Here is a 26360-nt window from a genome sequence, read left to right as displayed (position 1 = left end):
TCTTGTATGCCCCCAAAGGCTATCAAAACTCCTAGGTCTGGCCAATTAAAGGCTGATATGGGAGCCGTTGGGGTCCAGGTCGGTTATTTCTTTTTCGCCTCTCCTCTGGATAAGTGCTCTTTCTTTTGGGGTTTGATTACTTCTTTTTCTTTTTGGGGTTTGATTACTTCTGCCTCCTCCAGAGCCCACTGCATCCTCAGCGAGGTACAATACTGTCCTTTCAACTTCTGTAGCCACGTAGGGCTCTCTCAGGACCGCAGGGTGTTCTCAGTCGTTTGGGGTTCATCGCTCCACCATATTTGTGTTTGAATTTGTCAAAATTATTCAACATGCCTTGTAATGGAGTCCATTATTCCTGTGAGTGTGACCCCCCCCCCATTATGCCCTCCTGCTTAAGTTGTTACACAAGAAGGATTCCCTGCCCTTCCGACATGTTGTAGATAAAATAAAAGGTGGGGGAAAGCCTTTTGAAAAGAGACTGGCGGCCAGCAAGGCCGACAGTGAGAAAGCCTATAGAAAGAAAAGACTCATAAATAAATGCCCCCCTCGGCTGCACAGCCCGCCAGTCCTGGGCAGAGAACTCGCAGTTGTGCCAAGGGGGGAATGAGCCTGATCTCTGCAGCCCCAGCCCTCAGCCAGACAGGAGCCTTCAAGCACAACACAAAGTGAGAAAACTCCCCCCCACACACACACAACCCTCTTGGCCGAGCTTGAGACAATACATAGACATTCACAGAGCTGGGAGCCAGCTGTTGCCTGGTTGAGGCACCCACAGCTGGCAGTCCACTGATGCCGGGGAGGGGGGGTCCACAAATGCAGAGAGAGAGAGAGAGAGAGAGAGAGAGAGAGAGAGAGAGAGAGCTGGCCCTCCAGCCCAGCTCCCCTGGCTGAGCTGGAGACAAAAGCGTCAATGCAAAACACACAAAAAGAAAGCTCCCCCCCCCCAAAAAAGTGCAATTTAACTGCGAGCAAAACACACAGAGCAGGCCCCCCCTTGCCTGAGACACACAGAGAGCTGGGGGGGACGACTGCTCCCTCAGTTGAGGCACCCACAGCTGGGTGGGTTCAAAGAAAGCCTCAATTTATCCAAGTCACAGCACCAAATGTTGTATACAATGGTACCTCGGGTGACATACGCTTCAGGTTACAGACGCTTCAGGTTAGACTCCGCTAACCCAGAAATAGTACCTCAGGTTAAGAACTTTGCTTCAGCATGAGAACAGAAATTGTGCTCTGCTGGCGCAGCGGCAGCAGGAGGCCCCATTAGCTAAAGTGGTGCTTCAGGTCAAGAACAGTTTCAGGTTAAGAACGGACCTCCGGAACGAATTAAGTTCTTAACCCGAGGTACCACGGTACCTCCAAAGGCTATAAAAACTCCTATTAAAGGTAAAGGCACCCCTGACCATTAGGTCCAGTTGTGGGCAACTCTGGGGTTGCGGCGCTCATCTCACTTTACTGGCCGAGGGAGCCGGCGTACAGCTTCCGGGTCATGTGGCCAGCAGGACTAAGCCGCTTCTTTTTTTATATATAATAATATTTTATTAGATTTTAGGAATAACAACAAACAAAAACAAGAAAAAACACATACACAAAAATATAAAGTTACCAAATACAAAAAATACAAACATTTAACTTATAGAAAAAGTAGAAAAAAGCAGAAAAAAGAAAAAGAAAAGCACACTAAAAAGAAAACACAAAAATCCCTCTTTTTGATTTCTCCTCTTTGATTCACTTATTTTCCTGACTTCCTCACATCTCCCTCTTTTGTATCCCTTTTAAAAATTATTTCAGCAAATTCATATCCAATTAATTTATCTATTATCAATCCAATCTTATTTTTAACCTTGTTGCTAGAACCCCTTCAGTTCATTTCAATGTCATCAACATTCAAAAATTTTACAATGTTTCTGTAGATAAATTTTAAATTTCCTCCAATCTTCTTCCACCAACTCTTCTCCCTGGTCTCGGATTCTGCCAGTCATTCCACCATTTCCATGTAGTCCATTTCTTGCATCTGCCATTCTTCCAGAGTGGGTAGGTCTTGTGTCTTCCAATGCTTTGCAATAAGTATTCTTGCTGCTGCTGTAGCGTACATAAAGTAAGTTCTATCCTTCTTTGGCACCAATTGGTCGACTATGCCCAGGAGAAAGGCCTCTGGTTTCTTAGGGTAAGTATATTTAAGTACCTTTTTCAATTCATTGTAGATCATCTCCCAGAAAACCTTAATCCTTGGGCACTCATTAAGGATTAAGGAGGACTAAGCCGCTTCTGGCAAACCAGAGCAGCGCATGGAAATGCCGTTTACCTTCCCGCCGGAGCGGTACCTATTTATCTACTTGCTCTTTGATGTGCTTTCGAACTGCTAGGTTGGCAGGAGCAGGGACTGAGTAACGGGAACCCAGCTCGTCGCGGGGATTCAAACCGCCAACCTTCTGATCAGCAAGTCCTAGGCTCAGTGGTTTAACCCACAGCGCCACCCGCGTCCCTTAGGACTCCTAAGGGACTCCTAGGTCTGGCCAATAATACTCAGGAGCCAGGAGGAGATAAGAGTCCAACAATTTTATTACAGGCATGGGAATGGGAAAGGACTTTTCAATACCTTCCTGAGATTTTTTTCTTTTGGGGTGTGTGTCACAGTTCAACCTCATTCAGAAGAAAACATTCAGAAGAAAATACAATCATACCTCATGTGGCATCCTCTTTAGGTTGTGTGTTTTTGTGTTGCGTCCTGCGGCAACCAGGAAGTACCGTAAGGGACACTTCTGGGTTTCGCTGCTCATACATGCACAGAAGCGCTAAATTGCGCCACACACATGTGCATACGTGGTTCTTCGGCTTGCGTCAGTTTCGTGTTACGGATGGGCCTCTGGAACGGATCCCGTCTGTAACACGAGGCTCCACTGTATTGCTAAAGGATGGCAAATATAAAATGCATATTTAAACAGCATAATCCACAAGAGAATAAAATATTATCATAATCCTAGAACACAGAATATATCCTGCTTTTCACCACATCTGGGTCTTGAAGCAGCTTCTGGGCTCCTCACGCCTGAGAATTTAACTCCCTGTGTCCTCTTCTATGTCACCCCCTTCCTTCTATAGCACAAAATTGTCACAGTTAAGAAGTGTAGCAAATGGTGTATGCAGAAGATAAAGATAATCTCACAGTCTCATTCTTAAATGCCATGCAGCCTTTCACAAAACTCATGTGCTTTTCTTTGCGGAAAAGGCACACCAAAACATCAGAAAACATCTCCAGCCATGTTCTTGCTCCCACCTTGAAAAAGTTGATGGATGAACTTTTTTTTCTTCTTAGCTTGTCTATTATGGTTGTTGTTGTTCTCCTCTTCTTCCTCATCATCTGGTTTCCTAACAATGTTGGCACGGCTGCTGCTCACAAAAAAATTAATCTGAATGTTTTCATTTTGCCACAGTTATTGTGACAAAGGAATCTTCCAGTTTTCCTGGGTACACGATTGAAAGAAGGAGAGAGGGATGGGTAGCTGCAAGCGTGGAGGGAAATAGTGTGAGTGCCGTGAAGGTGGATCTTTTGGGCAAAGGACCGGCCCATCCCTTCCCTTTCGCAATATGGCATTTTTACAAAAGATTCTGTTTCATCCTCCTGCCACAGGACAGGTGACCGGACCCATTGCAGACCCCCCCCCCTTGCCAGACTGCTGTGTACAATAGCCCCAAATCACTCATTTCCTCGAAGAAGGTAGCTCAGCAACATTCAGCCCCAGCCAGCATGGGGTTCCCAGGGATGGGAACTGTAGTACAGAACACCTGGCAAGCACAAGGTCGGGAAAGAGAGGGTAGTAGAGCATAGCAGTCAAATGAATCAGGAAACTGCTCTTAAACCAGGGAGAAGAAAGTCAAGAAACTGCCCTTTTTACAAGGGTGACTGGTGCTGCTGTGGTGCAAGCGTACACTCCGGCCACCGCAACCTTACTCTAGAGTTGCGTGGGGCAGCATTTCTGCTCCTGCACCAGCCACATGCACAGCACTTCAATCTTGAGTCTCAGTCACCGTATAGAATGAGTCATGGCAGGAATAAGTCGTGGCAAGACTTCTGAAATTGCTCGCCACGAGACTACCTGGCGCGAAACATGAGAACCTTTTGAACTTTTCCAGGTCTGCCCTTTTAAATTGAGGCTGGTTGAGCATGATGCCTGCATCACGGGGAGTTGGGCTAGATGACCTTTGGGGTACCACCCATTCTGTGACTGAGAGGAAGGAATCTGTGCCCCACTGAGTTAAACCACCTAACTCAGCGCTGCAGGCACTGACAGGCAGCGGCTGCCCAGGGATTAAAACAGGGGCATTTCCCAGCAATACCTGGGCATGTGGTGCAGGTGTTGTGTAATAATAATAATAATAATAATAATGGTAATAATAATAATAATAATTTATTATTTATACCCCGCCCTCCCCACCCAAGACTGGGCTCAGGGTGGCTAACAATCAATAATAAAAACAAGTTGATTAAAATACAATGTAAAAAACAAGATTAAAATACATTAAAACATTAGGATGCAGCCTCTTTACAGGAGGAGAAAGGAAAAAGAAAGAGGGGAAGGGAATCAAATTGATTCCAAGCTGAAGGTCAGGTGGAACAACTCTGTCCTACAGGCCCTGCAGAAAGAAATCAGATCCCGCAGGGCCCTGGTCTCATGAGACAGAGCGTTCCACCAAGTCGGGGCCAGTGTTGAAAAGGCCCTGGCTCTGGTTGAGGCTAATTTGACTTCTTTAGGGCACGGGACCTCTAGGGTGTTGCTATTTATGGACCTCAAGGTCCTCCATGGGGCATACCGGGAGAGGTAGTCCCTTAGGTAGGAGGGTTCTGGAGAATTCACTCTATGTTTGGGGTGGTGCTGGGGGCTGCTGCCTGCTTCCCACCCCTTCTCCTCCCAAGGCTATAGGGACAAAAGTAGAGGAGGCCAAAGGGGCTCATCTAGTCCAGAATCCTGTTCTGACAACCTGAGGCTGGCATCCCTGAGGTGAGCCAAAGCAGCGCCACACCTGTGCTTTCTGAGCTTGGCCACCAGGGGGCAGGCTGGGACATGCAGCTCAATGTTGCTGCTTTTTGCTGGAGTCTATGAGTCTAAGGGACACGGGTGGCGCTGTGGGTAAAACCTCAGCGCCTAGGACTTGCCGATCGCATGGTCGGCGGTTCGAATCCCTGGCGGGGGGCGCTCCAATTGTTCAGTCCCAGCGCCTGCCAACCTAGCAGTTCGAAAGCACCCCCGGGTGCAAGTAGATAAATAGGGACCGCTTACTAGCGGGAAGGTAAATGGTGTTTCCGTGTGCTGCGCTGGCTCACCAGAGCAGCTTCGTCACGCTGGCCACGTGACCTGGAAGTGTCTTCGGACAGCGCTGGCCCCCGGCCTCTTAAGTGAGATGGGCGCACAACCCTAGAGTCGGACACGACTGGCCCGTATGGGCAGGGGTACCTTTACCTTTACCTTTGACTTTTTAAATAATTTTTTTTTAAGGTTTATAGAGAAAAATACAAAACTTAAAACCTTTTTCCTTTTTGACAAGACTTTTATTTAGATACAGAAAAAACACAAAGGAGGGGCAGTGAGAAATAGAGAGAGGAAAAATAAATAAATAAATAAATAAATAAATAAATAAATAAATAAGGAGTAAAAAGCAGGTGAAAAGGGAATGATAGAAAAATAAGATTCAGAAAATAAAGAACATCTGTCTGCTCTGTAAAAACAATACTCACTTTGTCCAATCCAATCCAACAACCCACAAAACCACTTCCTATAAACAAACATTATCTTCCATCCTCAAATCCAGGTGTCTATTTCTTTTTCTTCTTTATGCAAAAAGTCTGCGAGAGGTTTCCAAACTTTAACAAATATGAACAATGACTTTTCTCTGATTAAACACGCCCCTCAGCACATGGCTAAGCCCATCACTTTTAAGAGCTATTCTTCCCTGGTTGGCAAGGATGAGTCCTCCCATCTTTCTGCAGATAAAAGTCTTGCCGCTGTGGTCATATATTGAAACAAAGATGGATTATAGAAAATGTTGCAGGATTTTATGTATAGGTTGGGGGGGTTGCCCCTCCAGCAGATATCATGCACATGCAGCCCACTACCTAAATCAGCACCATCACTTTTGTGACTTTTGTGATTTGTCCCCACAAAACACTTCATCACAGTTAAAAAGGTAAAGGTAAAGGTACCCCTGCCCGTACGGGCCAGTCTTGACAGACTCTGGGGTTGTGCGCCCATCTCACTCAAGAGGCCAGGGGCCAGCGCTGTCCGGAGACACTTCCGGGTCACGTGGCCAGCGTGACATCGCTGCTCTGGCGAGCCAGAGCCGCACACGGAAACGCCGTTTACCTTCCCGCTGGTAAGCGGTCCCTATTTATCTACTTGCACCCGGAGGTGCTTTCGAACTGCTAGGTTGGCAGGCGCTGGGACCGAGCAGCGGGAGCGCACCCCGCCGCAGGGATTCGAACCGCCGACCTTTCGATCGGCAAGTCCTAGGCGCTGAGGCCTTAACCCACAGCGCCACCTGCGTCCCCATCACAGTTTCTTCCTATCTATTCAAAGGGCCTCTGCTGCACGATACCAAATGTCAGAATTCACTGATAAATGTCTCTATGTACTGGCTCACAGGAAAAACTTCAGAATTTCATATAGAGATGTGAGCTCAGCTACTCAGCAGCCCCTCTGCCTGAGTGATAATCCCTGGCATCCTAATACCTGAGCGCCAGACAGGTAGCCATTCCAGAAATACCAAACCCAGATGAAGACAAAAGGGTGTGATTAACTTGGCCAGGAAACAGGGAATTGTAAATATCTCTTTTGTTCCACTTGATGGGTGTTTGGTGGTGGGCAAGGGGAACCATGGGGCAGGGTCCAGGATGCTCAGATTACTGCCACCAGACCTCCCCTTTCATGATGTAACTGTGATGTATTAGTGATGTAGTTTGGGGGGGGGTGTAACATGGGGATGAGCAGCTAATAAAAGTTTGGGGGCTCTTTTGTTCAGGGCTTCCATCTTGTTCCACCTTGTGGCAGGTGGGAGTCCTGTCATGACAGTCTTCAATCAAGACCAAGCCTTCTGGCTGCTGTTTTGCTCTGGTATTCCTGTCTGGTGTCCTTGTTTTTTGTCCAAGGGAGCCCTCAGATTTCTCCGTTAACAAAGGGCAAGCAGGAAGGCTGCCCCCCCCCCCGTCACTGATTGCCAAGGAGACACAGCTCACTCACCCAACACCCCTGCCCTGCTTGGCAAGAGAAGGCCCTGGCAGCACCCAAAATGCACCCCCATTGTCTGGGCCAAAGGGTATCATTGCTTCCGCTCTTGGCAGGGGACCCAAGCCTTACCCAACCTCCCATCTGCCAAGAGAGATGTTGGCAGCAGTAAGAGCAGCCACACACAGCCCTGGCACAGGGGGCAAAGCCTGCCCTCTGCCCGCCTGCTCGGGAGTGAAATAAATAATGAATTGCCTCCCCAAGGGGTTGCTGCCTCAGAAGGAGGACCGGGACCTCAGAAGGAGCGCAATTGAAGGCTCCTTACTGGTCGGGAAAAGACAGAGACCACACCAGGATTTTTGGAGAAAAGCAAAGCCTGATCGTTATTGAAAGAACAGAAAAACAAATAACTGTTGCAACAGGGCAACTCAAGCAATGACACGGAGTGAGAGACCCCGAACAAAAGGATTTCCTTGATTCTTATACCTTTTGATTTCCATACAGATCAATAGCAGCGGAGGTGGCGGGGAGGTGGGAAGTGTTACAGAAGGGGGGGCATGTCTTCTTCACCTTCTTCACTACAATATATCCATTTATTCCCAATTGTCAATGTCAAAGGGAACTAAAATCTATAAAATCCATATCCATAATCCCTCAAGTAAGGTGTCAAGACCCTAATCCTGTCAAAATCACTCTGCCAAACCTTTCCTCCGGGCAATGCCAGGTGACAGACTATGCATACACTCAGGAAGCGCTTATCTGCGCATATCTCCAGCTCTGCATATTCCCCCCTCCCTCCTCCTTATGTTAATCCGGTGTAACCCAACCTCCCCTTAATGTATTCATGATGTAATCTGTGTAACCCAACCTTTCCTTAATGTATTCATGATGTAACTGGGATGTATTTTGCACTGTATTCTGGGACATGGAGGGAGTTTCAAAAGTTCATGTCACCCCTTTCTCGCGGTTCAATCTCGTCTTGAACCTGTTGCGCAATAAACCTTGGATCTCCGCATTTTGCTCCTGTCCGGCTGAGCTCATTTTCTTCCGCAGGGACCCGCGGACACTTAGTCCGACGAGCTGGGTGGCAGTGTAGCCCCACACCCAGATTTTAGTCGTAACAGAAGCGACATAAACGGCGATTAACATAAGGTAAGCAGGATGCTGAAAGACTTTCGGGAGGTGTCAATTTGCTGGAGGGCTCGAGTAATATGTGGCGATCTTCGATCTTCATCCTATTTAATTCTGGATCTGCTTTAAATGGCTTTTCCTTTATCTACAGGAAAATACTTCAGCAAACTGCTGATAGTCAGCATGCAGATCATGAGCTGGATGTTCGGGAAATGGTTTAAATGTTAATGTGAAATCCTATTCTGCATTGTTATCAATTCGGGTGTGGTAGCCTGATGTTTGCATACTTATTGGAAAATAACACTACTTTATTTTGAGCTGATATCTGTGTGTATTCATGGTATCGTTTGCAGACCCAGTAGATGGCAGTGTGGTGGAGAGTTTTGGCAGCCTTTTGGATACAATTTTGAGTCAAGTACATACATTTGAAATATTTTGATTGTTACATTCTTCATAACTACATTTTGGATACATTCAGAAAAGTACAGCATAATACAGCATTTCAGTAAAGATTCATTCACAAATACATGTATTTCAGTAAAGATACATTCACAAATACATTTTGCAAGGGAAACACATTTTAAAAAAGATAGCTTCATGGAGAAATAGGTACACTTCTTAGAGAAAAAGATACATTTCAATATCAGTGAAACAGGAATAGCAAAAGGTACATTAAATCACATTCAACAATACATGAAAAGACACAGCAAAATGACATATTCTTCAAGGCACAGTTCTTGTGGGGCTTTTGGGTAGAATGATAATCTGATATCAGTAGGGTCATTTTTTCTTTATTCCCTTCTCTGGCCCTGATTCTCTTATGTCAGGGAGTGCAGCAGAAATTGATTGATTACTGAATTTCTATAGACCATCTATTAACAATATCTCTAAGCGGCAGAGAGAAAAAACTGAAGCAGCTGCAGACAAGCAAAATATTACCAATCTTCTGTAATACGTTTGCGGGGGGGGGGGGGGAGTGCCCAAACCTTGAAAATTAATAGATGGCAAGATTCTGATGGAAAAGATAAAAGAAGGAGAAAAGAAATTAAGATCAAAACCAAAGTCTCAGGAGATCTTGAGAGAAATTAAATTATATCAGGCCCGGTATATGGAATTGATAAACCAAGAAATAGAATGGAAAATTAAACAAATGAGACAGAAGACTTTTGAATCCGCTGATAAATGTGGTAAATTTCTAGCTTGGCAACTTAAGAAGAGACAAAAATTGAATACAGTGACAAATTTGGAAGTGGATGGAAAGAACATTTATAACCCAATTGAAATTAGAAGTTGTTTCCAGAGATACTTTAAACAACTGTACGCACAAGGGCCACAAAAAGACTCGGATATAGAAGAATTTCTGGAGAAAAATGGGTTGAAGGAAATTTCAAGTGAGAGAAGAAGAAGAAGAAGAGTTTGGATTTGATATCCCGCCTTTCACTCCCTTTAAGGAGTCTCAAAGCGGCTAACAATCTCCTTTCCCTTCCTCCCCCACAACAAACACTCTGTGAGGTGAGTGGGGCTGAGAGACTTCAAAGAAGTGTGACTGGCCCAAGGTCCCCCAGCAGCTGCATGTGGAGGAGCGGAGACGCGAACCCGGTTCCCCAGGATTACGAGACTACCGCTCTTAACCACTACACCACACTGGCTCTTGAGTACTCTTCAAGTACTCTTGAATCAGAGAATAACTGAACAAGAAATAGAGAGTGCCATTCAAAGTATGCAGCTGGGCAAATCTCCAGGGCCGGATGGACTGACTTCTAAATACTATAAAGTTTTAAAGGAATGGATAATACAACCTTTGAAGGAAGTCTGTAATGAGATTCTCGAGGGGAAAAAGGCACCTGAAACGTGGAAAGAGGCCTACATCACGCTTATACCGAAGACAGAGACTGAAAAGACTCAACTTAAGAACTACCGCCCAATTTCTTTACTAAATGTGGATTACAAAATCTTTGCTGACATTTTAGCGAGAAGATTAAAAAAAGTATTGATGGGGGAGATTCATAGTGACCAAGCAGGCTTTCTCCCAAGAAGACATTTATCAGACAATGTAAGGAATATAATAGATATCTTGGAGATGCTAGAAGTTAACATAAATACAAAAGCTGTTTTGATATTTGTGGATGCGGAGAAAGCCTTTGACAATATTTCTTGGACTTTTATGAAGAAGAATCTCCATGGTATGGGGGTAGGTCAGGGGTTTGAAAACGGTTTAGGCGCAATATATTCTGAACAAAAGGCAAAACTTATAGTGAATAATGTGATTACGGAAGAACTTAAAATTGAGAAAGGGACACGCCAGGGGTGCCCAATTTCCCCACTACTTTTTATTTCAGTCCTGGAGGTTTTGCTAAACATGATAAGAAGGGACCAGCTGGTTAAAGGGGTGCAGGTCGGAGCGAAACAATATAAATTGAGAGCTTTTGCAGATGACTTGGTACATTACAAGAGCCAGAATCTAGTACCAAAAGAGTATTAGAACTGATGCAAGAATTTGGTCAATTGGCAGGATTTAAACTGAATAAGTCAAAAACTAAGGTATTGGAGAAAAACTTAACAGTTATTGAGAAAGAAAAGTTTCAGAATGAGACAGGTTTAACTGTGGTTAAGAGTGTAAAATATTTGGGGATTAACTTGACAGCTAAAAATATTAATTTATTTAAAGATAATTATGAGAAATGTTGGAAACAAGTTAAAAAAGATTTAGAAATTTGGTCAAATTTGAAGCTTTCCTTGTCTGGTCGAATAGCAGTTATAAAGATGAATGTATTGCCTAGAATGTTGTTTTTGTTTCAAACTTTGCAAATTGTGGACAAGATGGACTGTCTCAAGGGTTGGCAGCAAGATATCTCTAAATTTATCTGGCAGGGCAAAAAGCCCAGGATAAAATTTAAAATACTGACTGATGCTAAAGAAAGAGGGGGGTTTGCCCTGCCAGATTTGAAACTCTATTATGAATCAGCAGCTTTCTGCTGGTTAAAGGGCTGGCTGCTTCTCGAGAATACAGACATTTTGGACTTGGAAGGATTTAACAATTTTTTGGGGTGGCATGCATATCTGTGGTATGACAAGGTTAAGGCTCATAAAGGTTTTAAAAATCACATTGTCAGGAAAGCATTGTATAATGTCTGGATTAAATATAAAGATTTGTTGGAGAACAAAACTCCAAGGTGGTTGTCACCAATGGAGGCAAAAGCTTTTAAAAAACCTAATATGGAGGCTAAATGGCCAAAATATTCTGAAATTTTAGAACAGGAGGATGATAAATGGAAATTGCAGAGTTTTGAAAACCTAAAAGACAAAGTGCGAGACTGGCTTCATTATTATCAAATATTGGAGGTCTATAAGTTGGATAGGAAAATTGGCTTTCAGGTGGAAAAATCAAAACTGGAAACAGAGTTGTTAGAATCCAAAACTAAGAATTTGTCAAAAATGTATAACTTGCTGTTGAAATGGAATACACAGGATGAAACAGTTAAATCGGCTATGATTAAGTGGACAAAAGATATTGGTCATAACATTATGTTTGCTGACTGGGAAAGGTTGTGGACCACCGGTATGAAATTCACGGCATGTAATGCCTTGAGCAAGAAAGCAAAGTGGCTGTCCAATGAGGCCTTACAAATAGCGGGGGAGAGAAGGCAAGCAAAATGCGAGGGAGATAGTGAAAGATAGAGGAAATTGAATGCAGATTTCCAAAGAATAGCAAGGAGAGACAAGAAGACCTTCTTAAACGAGCAATGCAAAGGAATAGAGGAAAGCAATAGAATGGGAAGAACCAGAGATCTGTTCAAGAAAATTGGAGATATGAAAGGAACATTTCGTACAAAGATTTCCATAATAAAGGACAAAAGTGGAAAGGACCTAACAGAAGCAGAAGACATCAAGAAGAGGTGGCAAGAATACACAGAGGAATTATACCAGAAAGATATGGATGTCCCATACACCCCAGGTAGTGTGGTTGCTGACCTTGAGCCAGACATCCTGGAGAGTGAAGTCAAATGGGCCTTAGAAAGCACTGCAAATAACAAGGCCAGTGGAAGTGATGGTATTCCAGCTGAACTATTTAAAATTTTAAAAGATGATGCTGTTAAGGTGCTACACTCAATATGCCAGCAAGTTTGGAAAACTCAGCAGTGGCCAGAAGATTGGAGAAGATCAGTCTACATCCCAATCCCAAAGAAGGGCAGTGCCAAAGAATGCTCCAACTATCGCACAATTGCACTCATTTCACACGCTAGCAAGGTTATGCTTAAAATTCTACAAGGAAGGCTCAAGCAGTATGTGGACCGAGAACTCCCAGAAGTGCAAGCTGGATTTAGAAGAGGCAGAGGAACCAGAGACCAAATTGCAAACATGCGCTGGATTATGGAGAAAGCTAGAGAGTTCCAGAAAGACATCTACTTCTGCTTCATTGACTATGCAAAAGCCTTTGACTGTGTCGACCACAGCAAACTATGGCAAGTCCTTAAAGAAATGGGAGTGCCTGATCACCTCATCTGTCTCCTGAGAAATCTCTATGCGGGACAAGAAGCTACAGTTAGAACTGGATATGGAACAACTGATTGGTTCAAAATTGGGAAAGGAGTACGACAAGGCTGTATATTGTCTCCCTGCTTATTCAACTTATATGCAGAATTCATCATGCGAAAGGCTGGGCTGGATGAATCCCTAGCCGGAATTAAGATTGCCGGAAGAAATATCAACAACCTCAGATATGCAGATGACACAACCTTGATGGCAGAAAGTGAGGAGGAATTAAAGAACCTTTTAATGGGGGTGAAAGAGGAGAGCGCAAAATATGGTCTGAAGCTCAACATCAAAAAAACGAAGATCATGGCCACGGGTCCCATCACCTCCTGGCAAATAGAAGGGGAAGAAATGGAGGTAGTGAGAGATTTTACTTTCTTGGGCTCCATGATCACTGCAGATGGTGACAGCAGCCACGAAATTAAAAGACGCCTGCTTCTTGGGAGAAGGGCAATGACAGGCCTAGATAGCATCTTGAGAAGTAGAGACATCACCTTGCCAACAAAGGTTTGTATAGTTAAAGCTATGGTTTTCCCAATAGTGATGTATGGAAGTGAGAGCTGGACCATAAAGAAGGCTGATTGCCGAAGAATTGATGCTTTTGAATTATGGTGCTGGAGGAGACTCTTGAGAGTCCCATGGACTGCAAGAAGATCAAACCACTCCATTCTGAAGGAAATCAGCCCTGAGTGCTCACTGGAAGGACAGATTGTGAAGCTGAGGCTCCAATACTTTGGCCACCTCATGAGAAGAGAAGACTCCCTGGAGAAGACCCTGATGTTGGGAAAGATGGAGGGCACAAGGAGAAGGGGGCGACAGAGGACGAGATGGTTGGATAGTGTTTTCGAGGTTACCAGCATGAGTTTGAACAAACTGCGGGAGGCAGTGGAGGACAGAGGTGCCTGGCGTTCTCTGGTCCATGGGGTCACGAAGAGTCGGACACGACTAAACGACTAAACAACAACAAATGCCTTGAGAGAGAATATTATGAAAATGATCTATAGGTGGTACATGACCCCAGTCAAGCTTGCTAAAATTTACCACTTACCAGATAATAAATGTTGGAAATGTAAAGAAAATGAAGGCACTTTTTTTCACCTCTGGTGGACCTGCCCAAGGATCAAGGTTTTCTGGGAAATGATATATAATGAAATGAAAAAAGTATTTAAATATACTTCCCTGAAAAAATCAGAGGCCTTTCTCCTGGGTATGGTAAGCCATGTGGTATTAAAGAAGGATAGAACTTTTTTTATGTATGCTACAACTGCAGCAAGGATACTCATTGCAAAGTATTGGAAGACACAAGATCTACCCACTCTGGAAGAATGGCAGATGAAGATGATAGACTACATGGGACTGGCAGAGATGACTGGCAGAATCAGAGACCAGGATAGAGAGACTGTGGAAGAAGATTGGAAGAAGTTTAAAGACTATCCTAATAAATATTATAAAATTAATGAAGGCTAAAAAGATATGGGTTTAAAAATTAGTGGTTTGCACGGGTATTGACTAAGGAAAAAGAATAGAATAAATAAAAAAAATATGGAAATATGGGAATGGATTTGCTGATAAGATAAATGAGATTAGAATACAGAAGGGGGAGGTGTGAGGAGGTCGGTGAAATTAGGTTTAGAAAATAAGGTTTGAAAGTATACTTGTTTTGTTTTTGTTTGTTGGTATGTGTCAGGGGTTCAGAAGGAGAGACACAGGAGGGGGAGCAAATGGAGAGTGAGGAGGAGGAGTACGAGGGGGGCGCAGGCAGTGACAGTGGCCAGAGTTATTCCACAAGCCTCTCTAGTGAATCGGAGGACTCACAGAAGGGAGCGCCGGTGGCCAGAGCGAGGGGGGTTCCAGGGGGGAAGCCCCAGGAGGAAGGGGCCAGCGGGGAGTCCCTGAGCAGCAGTTGGAGATCAGGACCAGCGTCTCCACCAGAGCGCAGTGGGAGGGGGAGTCCCAGGAGTCGGGACCAGTGTCCTCACCACCAGAGGGAGGAGAGGAGTCAGGTTTGGCAACGCCCACATCAGGAAGCGGGGAAACGGTCAGAAGGAAAGTCACCGGCTGGGCGCGCGCGCCAAGTTCAAATGTACAGGAGCGCGGCACAGCGGGGAGCCCGGGAAGGGAGCCAGGTCCTAAAGCCCGCCGGAGGGAGGGACAAGACTCAGGGGGCTCAGCGTCAGAGGAGTCCAGGAAGGAGGAAACCCCAGAGGGCAGAAGGACCCAGCGAAGGAAAGAACAGCGTAAGAGGTGGAGCCGGGCTAGAATCTTAAACTGGTGTGGGTGGAGCAGTGAGTCAGAGGGGACTTAGCCGGTCTAGCGTCAAGACGTGGGTCTGCGCGCCCAGAGCTTTGAAATGGAAACTAAACTTCAATAAAGACTTTTGTACATTATATCCACCGGGCGTTGGTCCTCTGTGAGCTGGGATCTAGAGGCAGACCTGACAGTATGTTTTTATTGTTGCTTGTATTTGTGTTTATATGTGTTTATTGGAAACTTAATAAATATCATTTAAAAAAAAAAGATTCTGATGATTTGGGATGTGAAGGGAGAAATACAAGCTTCAGGGGGAATTCCTGGGCTAGCCCATGCGAATGACGTGGCCAAGCTAGGGCCGTTAAGAAACAATGCAGGACCATTGAGGGCCATTGGCAATGCAGAATCCTAGAGTTGGAAGGGTTCCCCCCAGGTCATCTAGTCCAACCCCCAGCAATGCAGGAATTACACCTAAGGGTTTTCTGCCCAGATGGACCAAGGGCTTCCCTGAGGAGAAGGCAACTTCCTATGTTCTTACTGAATTAATTGAATTAATTGAATTAATTTTATAATGAGTGATTTTAGAGTGTTGTTTGTGCTGTACTTTTGTACTTTTTTATTGTTGTTAGCCGCTCTGAGCCCGGCTTTGGCTGGGGAGGGCGGGATATTAATAATAATAATAATAATAATAATAATAATAATAGTAATAATAATAATAATAATTATTATTATTACTACTACTACTACTACTACTGGGGAGGGGCCACCACTAAGCAGCTCAGCAACCACTTTTCATGCAGATGGTCCGGGGTTCAAAGCATCTCCAGGTGGGCTAAAGAAGGATCACCCCTCTTTTTCTTGAGATCCTGGAGATCCACAGAAGGAAGGTTGCAGTGTTTGGGACATTTTAGGGCCGTAAATCACAGTCTCCTGGCAGCAGCAATGATGCAACATCATGAATCTTTAGCCAAGGACCTTGGCAATCTCCTTTGTTGACTCATATGCAGGAGATGGTCAGAGTGTGTGATATCAGCCTTGGTCCCAGATAGCCAGAATAAAAGAGGAAGAGCCCCAAGGCTTAAACTGCTTAAACTGATCAGCCCCACAAGAAGTGCGAAAAACACCCTGTCTCCAGACAGGAGAACTTGGATTATTCCTGCCCAAGACCCTTCGCTTTATCTTTGCTACCTATTACTCCCCACCCCACACCTTCTTCTCTCCATCCCCAAGAGCCCCCTTTGTCATTTCTGAGCAGAAAAGGCATCCTTACAGAGAAATATATGCCTGATTCTATTGATGTATTTTTTAAAAGTAGCAGTAGCCTCAAGAGAAGGTGGTTTTGAGCAGAGGAGTCGCGTTGGGTGAATAGGGGCCCTAAACTTTTCCTTGCTGTCCGTTTTTCAGCTTGAAATCAATACCCAAGCTGGTTTTCATAGAATTGTAGAGTTGGGACCTGGGAGGTCATCCAGTCCAACGCCCTGCAATGCAGGAGTTGCCACCAAAGCATCCATAACAGATGTCCATGTGGCCATTGATTAAAACCTCCCCAGTAAAAGGGAGTCTCTGGAAAAGGAGTTGAGAGGCAGGAGTTTGGGGTGGGGAAATGGCAGCAGAAAACAGGTTTAGTCCCTTCACCTCCTAAGGCTGTTTTTTGTATTTTAAAATCCTGACCTTTCAGATGTCAACACAGGATTGCTGGTAGGGGCTGTGGACTCCAAGGGAAATTCCTCCATTTCTGGTGGGAATGCCCTGAAGTTTCATTAGTCGGGCCCCAAGTATATTCAACAATAGATAAAACAACTGCAGCTAAGATTTCCCAGGATTGGAAAACCTTGAAAAATCTACATTTGCCTTCATTTGCCATAAGGATTTACGGACTTTGGCTATTGCAGGAAAAAACAAAACAAAACAAAACAAAACAAAACAAAACAAAACAAAACAAAACACATAAACTGCATGTTTCCAGGAGGATACAGAATGCTTGCCTGTCATCCAGCGCGATTTTATTTCCCATGCTTTGGACTTAAGATGCCCAACATCCAGCATTCCTGCCAGCGTGAGTTATACGGGTGTCTTTTTAAAAATGGTGTGTTGCCACCACTCATTTCATTTATGGTTCATTTGCTTTGTTCATGGTACTGTGCAATAACCTGCACTGTCCTCAACAATTGGAGGCAGCCATCCTTATGAATCCCTGTTGCTGGAAACCACAGGAGCAGGGAGAGCTCTTGAGTTCGAATCCTGCTCACTGGTTTCCCACTGGGACTTCTGTTTAGCCACTGTGAGAGCAGGATGCTGGTTCTCAATAATGTGTGTTGTCTGCTCCCAAGTCTTTCGAAGGGTGGGGGTGGGAATGCCACTAGGTGCAGAAGCCGGGTGGCAATGGAAAATGTGTGCCCCAGTGTGGCTGACTCCTGCTAGCTGGGCTTGTTTTCCTCTTGTGCCCCTGAATCATCCCACACAGCTGCAAACGTCTCTCTCTCTTGCATTCTTGCATCTTCTCCAGGACGTTTTGTCCTGTCTAAGTCTCTTTCTGTTCTGCAGACTATCCCTGCTAACAGTCCTGGGCTTCCTCTTGCATCAGCCTGGCCTGGAAGAGGAGGAGAGGAGAGAGGAGGAGGGCACAGCATGACGAGGACTTACCAGCCCCACATCCGATGACTCGGGAGCACATCCTCAGAGCCAAGGCCACGGGAGGCCACATTGCGCTCTGAACTCCCCTGCGGGAGACCCACAACCTGCACTGTGACAACATGAGAAGAGCTTGCTGGATCACACCAGTGACCCATTGAGTCCATCCTCCTGTTCTCACGGGGGCCAACCAGATGTGAAGTCCTAGAGCAGGATCTGAGCACAAGAGCCCTGCCCTCCCCTTTGGTGATTTCCACAACTGTTCAGAAACATCTATTCCCTCAAATAGTGGAGGCAGAGAAAAGCAATCCTGGCTAGGAGCCACAGACAGACTTCTTCTCCATGAATTTGGCTAACTGCAGGCAAAAGACCTTCTCAGTAGTGGCGCCCACCCTGTGGAATGCCTTCCCGTCAGATGTCAAAGAGATAAATAATTATATGGCCTTCCATAGACATCTGAAGGCATCCCCATACCAGGAAGCTTTTATAACTCAGTTTGTAGAGCATGTTCTCTTATCTTTTTCTGTATTCTGTTGGAAGCTGCTGTGATAGGAATTTTGAGGTCTTATATATACGTTAAATGTTCATAAGTGTACCAACCAAGCATGTACATAGATAGCACAGGAAGACCGACCTGAAACCATTTTGATTCCCAAACTGAGCAAATGTTTTCTCTGCAAGGTCAAAGGAAAATGGAAAAGCCCCCCATTGTCCTTTCCTTCACAAATCTTGTCTTAAGGGCACATTTAAGATATGAATAGGGTGTGAGCCTGTGACCTGGCTCAGGAACTAAGTATTTAACATTACAAAAGACCGGCCAGGCTCCCCAGGGTCAAGTAATCTGCCAGACAGGAGATAAACAATGACAGGAGAAAAATAACATTCAAATTTCTGTTTTAGACCGCCTTTTCTGTGATGTTTGTAGGATGTATCTGGGGGGGGGGTGGTCTTAGGTTGCACCCCTTCTGTGATGTATGTATGATGTTTCTGGGGGTGGTCTAGGACTGCAGGGTAGCAATTTCAAAAGTCTATATAAGGCCTTGCACTCCATTGTTCTGGGTTCCTCCTCCCTCCTGCGTGTGGTGAGTGAGGACTCTGTTGCAGATCAATAAAGATCAGGCTTACTTGCTGCTTTGCTTCTCAATATTCTCTGGTTGGCCTCTGTTATTTTCTCCTACCAATAGTGTTACGGTAAATTCCGGGTGCGGAGTTGCCCTGCCACCCAGCTCGTTGGACTAAGTCCGCGGGTCCTAGCGGAAGAAATGAGTTCAGCCGGAGACGGAGCAAGATGCGGAGATCCGAGTTTATTGGCCAACAGGTTCAAGGCGTGATTGAACCCCGAGAATGGGGCGACATAAACTTTTAAAAGTTCCCTCCAAGTCCCAGGATACAGTGCAGAAAACGTCATGAATACATTATGGGAAGGTTGGGTTACACGGAAAAACGTCATGAATACATTACAGAAAGGTGGGGTTTCACAGATCAGCACTTCAGGAAGGGAGGGGGGAATATGCAGAGAGGGGAATATACATAGATAAGCATGGATAAATGTTTCCTGAGTACAGGTGATGACGGAACAATGGAACAGATATGCATCGTCTGCCACCTGGCATTGCCCGGAGGAAGGGTTTGGCAGAACGATCCGACCGGATTAGGGTCTTCCTGAGTACGTGACCTGTCGCTCAGGGGATTATGGAAGTGGGCAACAACATGGAGTCCAGAGAGAACGGAGTATAACGACGTCAAAATGGAGAAAATCGGAGCTTTGGTTGATTTTATATCATTTTCCGAAGCTTTCGGCCCCTTTGCCGGTCAAGTGTATATTGCATATTGAAAACGGAAACAAATGGATACATTGTAACAAGATTTTGACAGTTTTACGAGGTCGCTGGTTTCGGTTCCATTGTTCTCGCAGCGGGGGGGGGGGGGGCCGTCAGCAACTTGTCAGGAGGTTAAATGAGGCGTGCAAGGGCTCCCTGAGCTAGCTGCTGCAGGGGAATGCATGCTTCTGATTGGCTAAGGCACGGCCATTATAGTCAATGGAGGACGTAGTTTGATACGGTCAACTCATGTTAAAATAGGGCGAAAGGAAGGCATAAGAAAGATGGGCTTATTTCGCCCGTATAAAGAGAAAGTGGAGGGGTATAGTGTGGTGCTTGTGCAACGGTGTAGGGGGTTTCAGGAGCTGGGCGCCGCCGAGGTCATCGCCTCGGGCCCCCTTTGAGGAGGAGGAGAAGGTGGGAAAGGTGCCCCCCTATCCTTCCGTATCAATAGGGAACCCACAAAAGGACTCTATATAGGCTTTTGGATACCCCATAAGGGGAAAAGGGCAGATTTTTGTTTACAACAGATGGTGAAGCTCGAAGGGATGTTTTGTTACCCGGATTCTGGGAGCGAGGAAGGACTGGTGATCCAGCGTGCACCAGGCAGTTTGCCAGGAGGAATAACCAGTCAGATGGGCATATAATAATATAAATATTATTATTATTAGAAAGCCATCTAGGCTGCTGGCGACAACCAACTCCAGATTCTAGCTTTGCTTTCTCCCTGAGCGCAAGTCATGGCGTGTGTTGCAGAACAGCATCCCACAGGGTCAATCTGCCACCTGACCCAGCCAGACCCAAGTTCACCTCTGCAGTGAGAATGAGGCCATGGCTGCTACCTGCTCACAGTGTCTCTCCCTGGGCTGGTACATTCAGTGCTGCCAGCAAAAGCTTGTTCCAGACTTGTCACCATGATTTCGAAATCAAGGGGAAGAGGCTGGTCTGGTGTGGAAGTGCAAGCCCTGGACTCAGTTGCCCCTCGGCCCTTGCCTACATTTGCTTGCTGAGTGGATCAGAGCCCAGGGACAACACTGGCCACAGCATCAGCCATGTGGTTGGGTTCCACAGTGCAGAAACTGCCTGACACCCCACAACCTCAGGCATTGCTTGAATCCTGATATTATGAGATTTGTAAGACAATCTCTAGGGATGCGGGTGGTGCTGTGGTCTAAACCACAGAGCCTAGGACTTGCCAATCAGAAGGTCGGTGGTTTGAATCCCCGCAATGGGGTGAGCTCCCATTGCTTGGTCCCTGCTCCTGCCAACCTAGCAGTTTGAAAGCACGTCAAAGTGCAAGTAGATAAATAGGTACCTCTCCGGCAGGAAGGTAAACAGCGTTTCTGTGTGCTGCTCTGGTTCTCCAGAAGCGGCTTAGTTGTGCTAGCCACATGACCTGGAAGCTGTACGCCAACTCCCTTGGCCAATAAAGCGAGATGAGCCACAACTGGACCTAATGGTCAGGGATCCATTTATCTTTACTTTTAAGACAATCTCTCTCTCTCTCTCTCTCACTCACTCACTCACACACACACACACACAGAGTCATAGAATCATAGTTGGGACCCTCGGGGGTCATCTAGTCCAACCCCCTGCAATGCAGAAATCTCAGCTTAATAACAACAACAACAAAACAACAACAACAATAATAATATTAACAATAATAGCAATAATTTATTATTTGTACCCAGCCCATCTGGCTGGGTTTCCCCAGCCACTCTAGGCGGCTTCCAACAAAGATGAAAAACACACTAAAATGTCACATATTAAAAACTTCCCTGAACAGGGCTGCCTTCAGATGTCTTCTGAATGTCAGGTAGTTGTTTATTACTTTGACATCTGATGGGAGGGCGTTCCACAGGGCGGGTGCCACCACCGAGAAGGCCCTCTGCCTGGTTCCCTGTAACTTGGCCTCTCGCAGTGAGGGAACTGCCAGAAGGCCCTCGGTGCTGGACCTCAGTGTCCGGGCAGAACGATGGGGGTGGAGACGCTCCTTCAGATATACTGGACCGAGGTCGTTTCTTTTTAAAGAATTCTTTTTAAAAATTTTATTAGAAATTATATTTACAGCATAACATAACCCCCACCCCCGTAATACAGAAATCCACCCTCATTAAACGTGAACGTAAGAATAGCTTATAAGAAGTAAATAAGGAGGCCAGATGCAGGATAAAGGAAGTCTTTTATTTGGTTGTTTGTATTGTTGTATGTTATGCTTATTGCGTGGCGAGTTCCCGCCCCCCACCAGGATAAATAAAGACACGAGACAGCATAATTAAGGTTAATTGGGCGAATTAGGCCACAACTTTATTGAATTCAGGAATGAGAGGCATTGGCTTAGGCATTGGTCCTATCGACTATCCGGCTCCAGCCCATTTGCTGGAGACACGGGGGTTAACACTAGGAGCTCCCCCGGGTCACCGCTCTGGGGCGTGCCTTTGGCCCACACCTCCATAGGCTTTGGACAGGGCCACGCCCCCCGGAGTCCTTTAACGGACCACCCTTCGCTCCCTCTGCGCTGGCCCTAAATAGGGCAGACCAGGCCGGGATTCCCCTGTTCTCGCGGGGGCTGAAACCAGCCCCCGCTCATGTGGGGGTGGGCGTGAAGCCCGCAACCCCACCTCCTGGGCAGGCCGGAAGTGGCTTTGTATGTCATGTTCAGCTCAAGAATTCATGACAGAGGCCATCCAACCTCTGCTTAAAAACCTCCAAGGAAGGGGAGTCCACCATCTCCCAAGGGAGACTGTTCCACTGTTGAACAGCTCTCACCATCAGAAAGTTCTTCTGTATGTTGAGTCGGAATCTCCTTTCTTGTACCTTGAAGCCACTGGTTCTTGAGTCCTGCCCTCCGGAACAGGAGAAAACGAGCTTGCTCCTTCTTCCATGGGACAGCCCTAACTGTGTTTCAATCAGAAGTAATTGCCTCCTGAATTTTGACACCAGGGGAACTCTGCCAGCTGGGAAAGCAGCAAGTCTGGGTGTGAAAACACAGGGAAGACGCCTGCCTGATATCAATAGGGAGGGAGTTCCAAAGTGCTGGCAGAAAATCAAGTTCTTCCAAATGTGCCCAGGGCCATTTTGCTCTTTGCAGGCTCCCCTCTGCCCCATTCTTCCCAGGCACAAAGCAAGCTGGCAGCTGCTTGCTATGTGTGCCCCAAGCCCAAAGGAATGCTGGATGCCCTGAACCTGTTTTCTGGGTGAAAGGTGACAGAAAGCCTCAGGTTCTTTCTCTGCCTTTGCTCAGGTCGGCCCAGAGAATGCAGAGGGTTGTTGTCTTGCCAGTTGGAAATCTGAGGAACCAGGAAGCCTCGCCAGTGGCTATTTTTACAAATGCGCAGGAGCTTAAGTGCTTTGCACAAAGACCCAGATTTTGTGTGATTCCTGGCTGCGGCAAGCAAGGCGTTCCCAGCACAGGCGCCGACTCCATGGGGCCTGAGGGGGCCCGAGCCCCCTCAAAAATTCGTTAAGAAAATTATTACTGTAAATTTCGCTCTATAACACGCAGATTTTTTCTCCTAAAAAGTAAGGGGAAATGTCTGTGCGTGTTATTGAGCGAATGTGTGGTCCCTGGAGCTGACTCGCTGGAGCGCAGGGGCAAAAATAGGCAAAAATCAGGCAAAAATAAGATCGGGCGGGCGGGCGGAGGGAAGGCGGAAGCTGCTGCTTTCCTGCATTCTGCCTCAGGGTCTTACTGCCCACCCGCTTCTGTTGCTGCGTTTGCTCAAACTCAACAAAGAGCAGGGAATCCCCTGCCCTCCTGGCAAGCAGAGGGTTAAGGAAAGGATCGAGTCCTTCCTTCTAATTCTTTCCTAGTCACACTGTGTGCAGGCTCCAGCCCACCACCTCCTCCTCTCCCTGCTCTAGGGACTTGCAGGTGGGAGAGAGAGAGAGAGAGAGAGAGAGAGAGAGAGAGAGAGAGAGAGAGGGCTGGCTTAGGGGGGGGGGACTTTTGCCTTCCTTTCCTCCCCCCCACCCCGTTAAACTCCTCCCCTGCATTCTTAGCCAGCTGCTTCTCCGCACACCCCTCTTGTGCTTCTTGTCCCTTCTGTGTTTTTCCTTCCCTCCCCATTTAAAACGTGGTGACAAAGCACGGATCCACATGGATCCTCAGGATTTTTGCACTGGGTCACCCCAAATTCACCATCAGATAACATAGCATGTCCATGGCTACAGCCTGCACCAAAAAAATCACGCACCCACTGTGGCCTGGGGCACAATGGTGCAAAAACGTGGTTACAAAGCACGGATCCACATGGATCCTCAGGATTTTTGCATTGGGTCACCCCAAATTCACCATCAGATCACATAGCATGTTCATGGCTACATCTTGCACCAAAAAAATCACGCACCCACTGTTGCCTAGGGTCACAGTGGTGCAAAAACGTGGTTACAAAGCACGGATCCACATGGATCCTCAGGATTTTTGCATTGGGTCACCCCAAATTCACCATCAGATCACATAGCATGTTCATGGCTACATCTTGCACCAAAAAAATCATGCACCCACTGTTGCCTAGGGTCACAGTGGTGCAAAAACGTGGTTACAAAGCACAGATCCACATGGATCCTCAGGATTTTTGCATTGGGTCACCCCAAATTCACCATCAGATCACATAGCATGTCCATGGCTACATCTTGCACCAAAAAAATCACGCACCCACTGTTGCCTAGGGTCACAGTGGTGCAAAAACGTGGTTACAAAGCACGGATCCACATGGATCCTCAGGATCTTTGCATTGGGTCACCCCAAATTCACCATCAGATCACATAGCATGTCCATGGCTACATCTTGCACCAAAAAAATCACGCACCCACTGTTGCCTAGGGTCACAGTGGTGCAAAAACGTGGTTACAAAGCATGGATCCACATGGATCCTCAGGATTTTTTGCATTGGGCTACTCCAAACTCACTGTCAGATATTAAAAATCTTTATAAAATAGAGAATTAAATACATACAGAATGTTAATTTTTCAGTTTTGAAATATTAGTACTAGTTTAGTACTGTATTTCTATATTACTATAGTACTGTATTAGTTATTTTCAAATACTTAAATATTTTTAGGGTGTAAGACCCAATTAAAGCCCGTTATTTACATACAGTATTACAGTATTTACATACAGTATTAGGCATACTGTATAACTTTATTGGGACGCAGGTGGCGCTGTGGGTTAAAGCCTCAGCGCCTAGGACTTGCCGATCGAAAGGTCGGCGGTTCGAATCCCTGCGACGGGGTGCGCTCCCGCTGCTCGGTCCCAGCGCCTGCCAACCTAGCAGTTCGAAAGCACCTCCGGGTGCAAGTAGATAAATAGGGACCGCTTACCAGCGGGAAAGTAAATGGCGTTTCCGTGTGCGGCTCTGCTCGCCAGAGCAGCGATGTCACGCTGGCCACGTGACCCAGAAGTGTCTCCGGACAGCGCTGGCCCCTGGCCTCTTGAGTGAGATGGGCGCACAACCCCAGAGTCTGTCAAGACTGGCCCGTACGGGCAGGGGTACCTTTACCTTTACCTTTATAACTTTATTAACTGTATTAAAGCATTAACTTTGAGATATTATTTTTATTTAATGAACCCTCAGCCTTATTCAAAGTAAGCTTAAATTAGCTATTTCACTTATTAATCAAAGTGCTATTACTGTGCGACAGCAATATTTTATGTTTTATTCCTTTAAAGATAGTTTAGGATTTATTTAAATATCATTTCAGTCTTTTCAGAGCTATATATTCACTGCTCTGTAATAGTCTATAAGCATAATTGTTACTGTAAATTAAATTAGCTTTTTACGAAAATACCGTGCGTGTTTATGTTTTGTTTCTTTTTTCAAAGCCAAAAAGTGTTTCAGGCTTGTCGAGTTTCCCGGAGTGTGGAGTTATAGAGAGTCGAGTTTTCGGGGTTCTAATGTTGATCATATGACTCTAAAATACTTTTAAAAAACTTTAAAACTCACTAATTTTCATCTAAAATTTAGAAAACTTCCCGGGGCAGGACCCCGGTATGGGCCCCCCCAATATTTTTTATAAGTCGGTGCCCCTGGTTCCCAGCCACAGTTTATTCAGCCATTGTGATCAAATGCAAGGAGCTAAGGGCATAAGAGGACACGGGTGGCGCTGTGGTCTATACCACGGAGCCTCTTAGGCTTGCCAATCAGAAGGTTGGCGGTTTGAATACCCACGACGGGGTGAGCTCCCGTTGCTCGGTCCCTGCTCCTGCCAACCTAGCAGTTCAAAAGGACACCCAAAAGTGCAAGTAGATAAATATATACCGCTCCAGCAGGAAGGTAAACAGCGTCTCCGTGCACTGCTCTGGTTCGCCAGAAGCGGCTTAGTCATGCTGGCCACATGACCGGAAAAACTGTCTGTGGACAAACGCCAGCTCCCTCAGCCTATAGAGCAAGATGAGCGCCCCAACCCCAGAGTCATTCGCAACTGGACCTGACGGTCAAAGGTCCTTTACCTTTTTAAGGGCATAAGAAAAGCCTGCTGGATTTGGCCCAAGGGGACCCATCTAGTCACAGTGGTCGGCCAGATGCCCCCCAGCAAGACCTGAGTGCAAAACCACCCCCACCAACGCTCTCCCCACTTGTGATTCTCTGGGCAATTGGCATGGTTCAGAGGTGAGATTATCCCAACAGTGGAGGGACGGCCTAGCCATTGTGGCCAGTATTATTGATTATTCTTTATCTTTTGTGTGCCTACGCCCCCTTTTCCTCTAGGGAACTTGAGGGAGTGTACTTGCTTCCCCATTGTTGCTCCTCATTTAATCCAAACAACAGCCCTGTGA

Source organism: Podarcis gaigeae (genome assembly GCF_964106915.1).
Source record: "Podarcis gaigeae genome assembly, chromosome: 10".
In the NCBI taxonomy this organism is placed as follows: Eukaryota; Metazoa; Chordata; class Lepidosauria; order Squamata; family Lacertidae; genus Podarcis; species Podarcis gaigeae.
Note: the sequence above shows the minus strand (reverse complement) of the source record.